The sequence below is a fragment of the Epinephelus lanceolatus genome, chromosome 14 (assembly GCF_041903045.1).
Source record: "Epinephelus lanceolatus isolate andai-2023 chromosome 14, ASM4190304v1, whole genome shotgun sequence".
NCBI lineage: Eukaryota > Metazoa > Chordata > Actinopteri > Perciformes > Serranidae > Epinephelus > Epinephelus lanceolatus.
In genome coordinates, this window is record NC_135747.1 from 26,733,155 (window position 1) to 26,741,794 (window position 8,640).

Here is an 8,640-nt window from a genome sequence, read left to right on the forward strand (position 1 = left end):
CAGGCTTTCTACCTACTGCAGCGTTAAGTCCAACCGGAAATGTGTGCAAAATCTGTAGGGATTCCCTTAAGGTGTTCTTGAGATATTTCATATTACATAATCATATTATTTACATGCCTGTCTAGGAGAAAGAGGGCAGATTCGGGATCTGCTTTGAATCCTTTTAAATCCTGCAATTCTCCTTTGGTATATTCTTTTCTTTTTCTTTTGGCAAATCCTGCTCCAGTATCAGCCATAACCACAACATAAAAAGTCAAAATTCTCCAAGGAAAATTCTCCAAAAATCTTTTAAGTGGCCCATGTACTTCACATTGTAAAACTTGCCTGGGAAATGTAACCATAGATTCTTGCCATCTGTGTAAGTCATATTGAGGCATCAGTATTAAATTGAGACTGCTTCATAACCACCTTGTAGCTGCTTTAAATTTAATGCTGCTCTTAGAAATGTATTTCATACATTAATCCGTAATGTATGAATAATTGATTTAACAATTAATAAATCAATTTGTTAGCATTTATAAATCCTTTAAGAGGCAGACTGTTTGCTACCATCTCTCAGGTCAGCGCAGAATAAGTGGCACAAACTATACGAGTGTTTAATACAACACCCTCAGTCCTCACTCTCATCATCATCTTTATAGTTAAACCAAGTTATTATTAAATCAGTGCTGCTCTGTTGAAAAGCCGACCCAGAGACGAGAGTACGTGGTGACAGGCAGCAAATGATTATTGGTGCTGTTTGGTCATTAAAGCTTAGAGGCAACAGGTGAGGGATTGTGAGGGATGGTCACTCATTGGTTGTGTATTTTAGACTTCAGTCACGTAAGACTCTGTTCCCAACACTGTCTATAGATTTAGACTGATGCTATTCTTACCAGCTGATCCGTGACCCTGACTGAAACACCACACTGGAGCCATTGATGATGAAGAGTTTACGAGGGCATATATGGGTCACACACGCAATATTATGTGTGTCAACACCATAAGCTACTGGGCATACCAGAGCAAATAAGACTGCAGCAGGGTGTGTTTTTGTTTTTTGACATGTATACTAAGTGACACAATTTTCTTTTATACTAATTCCTATTAGGTTTTTAGACCTGCAAACATGAGCACACATAAAATAACAATGACCAACTAGTTTAACGTAAATGATCCACTTTTGCCAATTCTTGTCAAAAATATTTCCTTTAACTCCCAACATGTACATCAATTTGTCCACTGAAGAAACATCCCAAACAATCTGAGGATTATTTTCATTGTCGATTACTCTGTTGATTAATTTTTGAGTAACTGATTAGCTGTTTTGTCAATAAAATGTCAGAAAACGGTGTAAATGTTTGACCAAATTCCAAGATGAAGTCTTCAAATGTCTTGTTTTTTCTACAACCCAAAGATATTCAGTCTACTGTCATATAGAAGTGAAGAAACCAGAGATCATTCAATTTTTTTTCTTTAGAAGATTACAAGGCAATTGAACAATTATCAAATTAGTTGGCGACTAATTTAATAGTTGAAAACTAATTGGTTATATAGGCCTAATTGTTGCAGCTCTAACATCAAACCATTGCTCTTTTCCCTTAGGGTCAGATTTACTCTCTTTCCTTGTTATTGCTTTTTTGTTGGCTATAAGCTCTATCTCTTCACTCAGTGTGGATAGTGTGTGTAAATGAACTGTGGTAAACTTCCCTCAATCTAACCAGTGCCTAGACTTTGCTCCCCTCCCAGTGAAACTCAGTCACACAACGCATTTTCGCTGGCTCTCAGGCTGTTGCTCGAACTACAGGCTGTACTTTGCATGCATTTTCATATTGGCCGTCACCTATTTTACCACCATGGACACAGAGTATAGAAGTGGATCAAGAGAGAGAACCACCCCCCTCTCTCTCAAACTCACACCAAACTCCAATCAAAATATCATGGAATATAAACCAAGATTATGTTACTGTATTACCTCTATTTCACCTTTTCAGAAACACATTTTAGTGCACTGTTTAGCTGTAATAGCAGGAGTTTTTGAACAGGAAGTGGGCACCATACTGTTTCCTGAAAACACTGAGATTAAATATTACAAGTAAGCAGCGCTGATCAAATATAAGATTCTGTTTCTGCGTTGCCTATTTCTTGCCTCATATGTTTTCAGAGACATGTTTTCACTGTTTAACTGTAATATGAGATAATTTGTCCAGCCAGCCACCATTGGGTCAAATGGACATGTTTGCATTACATCACCATTACCGGCAGGAGCGTTGATTGGTCCGTTGTGGAACAGTGCAGGTCTGGTAGTTGTAAGGTTTTTTTTTTTACCTCTTGAGCAAAAATAAATGCCAAAGCCTTTTTTTATCTGTTTTTTCCGGTTGGGTTGCACTAATTTTGAAAGTATATGAAAAGACCATCTTTCCACTGGTGAAATACGTCTTTAAGGGACTTTTATTAGTGGTGACAAGCATTATAGATATAGTAGGATCCTGCCACACCTAAGTTGAGAAAGCCATTATCATGGAATGAAATGAAACTTTCTGCCAGACGGGGCTTTCATAGGACTTTATCCCATGTGCAAGAAAACCATATAGAGAGGGGGGGTCAATGGGTTGAGGGGTTTGAGTCCCATGAGAACCACCAAACCATGATGTTCTTCTAAATCATGTGCATCTTTTTGGCACCTTAACTTCAGGACAATGAAAGTGAAACCTAACAAAATGGTAACAGCCATTGAATGGGCTGATAATGGCCTTCTAAACCTACCAGCAGATGCAGTAGGGCCCTACTGACCCACATCTGTGAGGCTTATAACCACAGATAATCACGCCAGATAAACGGCGCTGATAAAATCCAGATCAGTTGACTTCTAATTCTGACCTCAGTGATTTACATGTTACCAACAATGTCAACAAAACTGATTTTAAAAACTCTATGGCAGAGCTGTTGCATTGACTTGTACAGGTGAACTTAATTAAGTGACAAGTGAGTGTACATTGAGGCCTGTCCTGGTGATATACATCTGCAGTTTCAGGGTCTTGGTATTGTGCATACTGGCTCACTCACATCAGGTATAGGTCACTGTAGCTGAAAGCTTCTATCAACATTTTTATTCCAAAAGTTTTTATAAGATTACTGTGTTTCTTTGTGCCGAGTCACTAACTGATGGTTTAACAAAATGAAAGCAAACAAAAGCCTGTTAGTTCCTCCTCCGCCCTACTTGGAACAAGGCTATCAAGATGTGGAGAGAGCCGAGGAAACATGGATTCTTAATGCCGTATTTTCACCCGGTCACCCCTGTGGAGTTACAGCATCCCAATGTGCAGCCGAGGAGAAGGAGCGGCCAAAACAAATGCAGGAAGAGGGATATCGACAAGTCCCCTCAACCTAGAAAACCAACTAACTCAGACCTGAGGACAGATGGGTGCTGTGTGTGTGTGTACATGTGTGTGTGTGAACAGATTGACTTTGTCCAGCATATATGTTTTATGTGTATGATTAAAGACAGACAAGGGGTGTATGTATGTTTATGTGGCCACCATACATCCCTGAAAACAAACAGTGAATGAAAGGACGGTATTGTTCTTTAGGTCCGGCAGACATAAGACATGCAGTCACGGGCCAAGAGTAACGAACAAGTCATTCAGGCTTTCAATACAGCCTCTTCCTCCCTGCTGAACCTTTGACTGGAATTATTCTAAATCAAACAATTAAAAGACAAGGGGGCACTTTTACAGCTGATTTGACAAATTAAATGAAATCATGAATGGTCATTTTGTATTTTTTGGGGGAGCTTAGCATGTTCATTGTCGTATACAATTTGCTTTGGCAATGCTTTACGGCTTCCTGTTGGTCCTGGTCATTGTTAGAGTGACTCTGCTTCAGTTGAGGAAACAACATTAAATAATAAATCATTTCTCTCACCCACTGAACGTGTGTGAGAAACTCTCGTGGGTGTTTGCTGGTGGATGGCTGACCGTGTGTGCCGGCACTCCTATCCGTAGATAACATTGTGTTGGGCGGCTGGCTGACTTTGGGGACCTGGAGGCATGAAATCATCCTGTGTCGGGCCATGTGTTCCCCTGATAGAGACAAAGAGGGTGTTACCCTCCTCTGAAATCTACCTCCAACCCTTCAGGCAGCTCTTCCTGTCCTGAGCGATACGCACACCCACAGTGGTCCCTCTTACACTGCATTTTCTCAAGAACCTTAGTCACTTGCTTTATGCTGCTTTTATATTAAAAATCTTCCAGGTTCTCTTATCCGTCTTTTGCTTTGTTTCCTCAAAAGTGTATAAGTCTGTTGATGACACTTGACTGCTTCCCAGGGCCAGGGTACTGAGCACCAATGAGTAATAAAGTTTATTGTATTATAGCAACCAAAAATTTCCTCTCACATCTTGAATCTGTTCTAGGTAATACTCCTTTACTAACGTCACTTTTTGTATGTGTAAAGAGTCGTTTATAGTAATGAGTGCAGTTCCCTCGTGGTGCCATGAAGCATTTTTAGCAACTTTACTGTTTTGATTTACTCTTACTGCTCTCATCAGCCTTATTTTCAGTCATTCATAGCAAAAAAGCTCTAAAAACCAACTGTACACTACCTGTCTGGTGCCTATCAACAGACCAAGTCACGCTTCATTTCCACTGCATGGTACCAACACAGCTTGTCTCAACTCAACTCACTTGGAACAGTTATTTTTTTGGTCGTCCATTGGCAAAAAATGTGGACAGTACCTGGTCATTTTTTTGGTACCAACTCAGTCGAGGATCAAGCAAGCTGAGCCAGTGCTTAAAAAATTGAGTTAAAACACTGCAGACAGCTGATTAGTCTAGTCTAGCTGATTAAAATCATCAACAGAATCATCACTGCACAAACCCTACATCTTTAATTAGCCAGGCTACTGTCAATAGCGATCGCAATTGTTTAATTCACTCAACCAAAATGTGTAAGTAATGGTCAAGGTAGTGTTCAATTGATAAAGCCCAGACGTTTCTCTGTTTGGTTTTGGATAGTCAAGAAAAGTACCTGGTACCAAATGTGAGTTGAGTCGACTTGAGCCAGACAATGCAGTAGAAATGAGGCATTAGTGAATAGTTGGTGAACATTGTGGGGGCATTTAGCAGCTTAAGAGCCAAATGTTTGCCTTACGAGTTGGTGGAGACCAAAACAGAGCTCCAACTCAATACTAATGCTGCTCTGCATCTGCTGCATGTGTTAATAAGCAACAGCTTATGCTACCTGCTAACAGGCTCGCCATATCAATCTAAAAAAATGAAAAAATGTCAGCATTGTTTTATAGCTTGTTTCTTTTGCCCCAGAGTTTAACATAATGAATAAAGAACACATTAACTCACATTACCGTGCAAACAACCACCAACACATTAAACTGCACTTCACCTGCATATCTAATTTTATACTATCTTGATTTTTTTTATTACTTATTGTTCTAAATGTCGCTCTTATATATTTATGTCGCCTGTGGAAAGCACTTTGAATTATTTCCTTTTGAAAAGTGCTCTATAAATACAGCTGCCTTACTTTGCCTTTTATTAGACGTCCATCGATCAACCAACTGACCTCATTCACAGCAGACATTTTGGCATGCTTCAGCAGGAAGAGCATAGGTGTTACTGATAACATTAAAAAAAACAATTCCTCTACATTGAGGCGAGCTACTTAAAGGTCCATTGTGCATGTTGGCTATGTGGTCTGGATTACTGGGACATTTGAGGAAGCTGAGTCATCGTTAATAAAATTTGCTTCACCTGTGCAGTGAGAAGTCAAAATGTCTACAGTGAAAAAGGCTCCTCCTCCCTCTGGTTGATCCTTTCTGTGCCACTCTTCACAACAATCAATGTTAAATTAAGAAAAAAAACACACTTCAAGTAATAACCTTAAAAATGGAATTTAACACTCAAAAACAAAAGCATCTTTAGGTCTATTTTGATCTGACTTATAATAAGCAAATCACCCCAAAACTACTCTTAAAAATCTAATACGTGCTTATAGGTTGTACTGAAGGATTAAACTTCAGGACACTGCTTGTTACATGCACACAGTGTTTTTCAAAATAAACTTACAACATAGGTAAAACATTTTGTCTTTAGGTTTATTTCCTTAGGTTGAGGCAACAAAAGTCTATGGCTAGGTTTAGAAAAAAATATCACAGTTTAGCTTAAAATTCACATGGGAAACAAACAGCAGGCTCTGGGGTAAAAGTCTGGGGTTTGTTTGACCCGTTCACCTCCCTATATGGATTTTCTTGCTCTTTATATTATGGTAGTTGCACTAGGTGGTGTTACAAACTGCCATTGTCTGGTGCCTACTATACCGCTGTGAAGAGTGCATCTATGCGTCAGTGTCTGATGGCAATGTCACTGACAAGTGGCTGTATTAAACAATTTGGGAGTGAGAGCAGGCTGAACACTTAGCAAGTCTCTTTAGCCTCAGCTATCCATCGGTTAACCAGAAACTAGAATGAGGTGCTAAAAACAAACTTACACTTACCTTCTTACTCGCCATGCACACCATCAGTACGGTTTACTTTAATGAGGTCCTCTGACAGCTACTGACTGGTAAGCATGTCTGCAGGTGTTTTCATCTGTTGGACTGTTGTTGCTATGTTGATTAATTGGCTCAAATTAGAGCCTTTTTGTGGTGGTGGCCAGCAGGGGCATAACAGCCCAAAACTTTTTAACTGGGAGTAACATGATGCAGCTTCAGACATGATTCCAGTTCAAAAGCAGACAATAATCCCAAAGAAATACAGCGGAAATATAATGCTAATAAAAAACGTGCTGCAGAGAGCCAAAACAAACACATTATCAGCAAACACACACACCTGAAAACAAACGCAATGGAAACGCTGCATAACCAGACAACACAACAGCAGCTCTTTCGGAGGCAAAGGCCGACTGTAAAAAAGAATACATACCTTTTTATGTTGTGTCTTTACTCCAGTTTTTTTACCACTGCAAAAACAAGCAGACTCTCTATCTGTCTCTCTCCATCACCCAGGTCGAAAAACTAAGCTAGGGCTCTTAGAGCTCCCCCTAGAGGCCTTGAGAACATCCCTTGTGTACTTATTGCAAAATGTACTTATTATGGCTTTCTGCATTTGTTTTTTTCATTTGCAGTATGTTTCTGTTGTATTTGTTTATGAAGTGGCATTGTTCCTGAAGCTGCAGCACGTTACTCCTGATGGTAATGTTTTGGGCCATTGCAGTGTGTTTGCCGTTGCCAGCCAGAGTACTTCCCTACACATCCACTGGGTTCACATTAACACAAACGTGAGGAATTGTCGTGGACTACTTACTGGTTTGGGTTTAATGTGTGCCAGACATCCTGAGGAAGTTAAATGTTGCGCAGATACAAGCTGCTGCACTTGAATGATCTGTCACGTTGGTTTATTCAAGAAATTTTCCTCTTAACCATTGTAGCAAAAGTGCCTAAACTAATTTTGATTGGGGCATTACTGACATCAACACTTCAAACTAGACAGAAGAGCACAAAGGGAAACAGAAAAACCTCATGTTAAAATCTTTCTACCTTGTGGTTGAAAATAGTGTGTTCATATGCGGCCATATCACTCATAGTAAAATGATAATTGAAAAAATGTTTTCAGGGTCTTAAACAATGAATCTAGGCTAATTCCTCTGTGGTGACTGTCTTCAGCAGTGTTGAACCCATTAAGAATTAACACTCATATCTCACTGGCGGTAAACTAAATGTCAGATTTTAGTGTCAATCCAGCAGCATTAAAATCATGGATTTCTTCTAGGATCATCATTTTATTCATTCTTCTGTTTTTTGTTAATTATACAAGGAGAAATATGTTGAATTCATCACTGAAGAGGCTGAGAGGACTACAGCCTAAGTTGTTTGCATTTGAAGTAAGGGCATGGGTCATACTGTAATGGGAAACATTAAGGAAATCACTTAGTTGATGAGTCAAGCTGTGGGAAAGTGGGAACAACAAACAACACAAAGAAACGCAACACAATGCTGATATACAGGAGCCCAAGTGAGGTGGTCCTTTGATTTCCTGCCTGTCTCCAACCATCATCTCAACCCCTCTGTAGTCACCCTGAACTTCACTCTCTCTCATCCAGCCTCTCATATCCAGGCAGCACTTACATCCTCCATTAACGCCTCCTGTCTGCCCTCCACCCAGCCCTTCTCCATTGTGTGCACGTCGATTCTCCTCTCCGTCCCATGGTGCCCGGCGTTACACAGAGAGGAAGCTGCCCTTCCACTTCCTTCTTGACTGGTGAGAACAATTCATGTCTCGTCTCTCACCCCCGTCTCTCTCTCTCTCTTAAACCCAGACTACATGAAGCTGCCAGGTTACTTGGTTTCCTGATGCAGGGTCTGCTTCTCTAAAACTGTAGAGGGATTTATTTAGAAGCCTCAGTCTGTGTGACATGTACAGCCACTATGACTCCAGAGGAGATGAAATAGTTCTGGGAAAGAGAGTGCAAATGCCTTTTTAGTGTTATAATATGTGAGAGTAGTATGTTTTGACAGCTGTTGTTGCACCCTATTTGGTTCCTTAGAGCTTCCTTGGGGCGACCACAATCTAATAAAATTGTTTTTACCACATAAAAACACTGTCCACAAACAGAGTCAAGCCGTCACACTCTTCAAATCAAAAGTAGT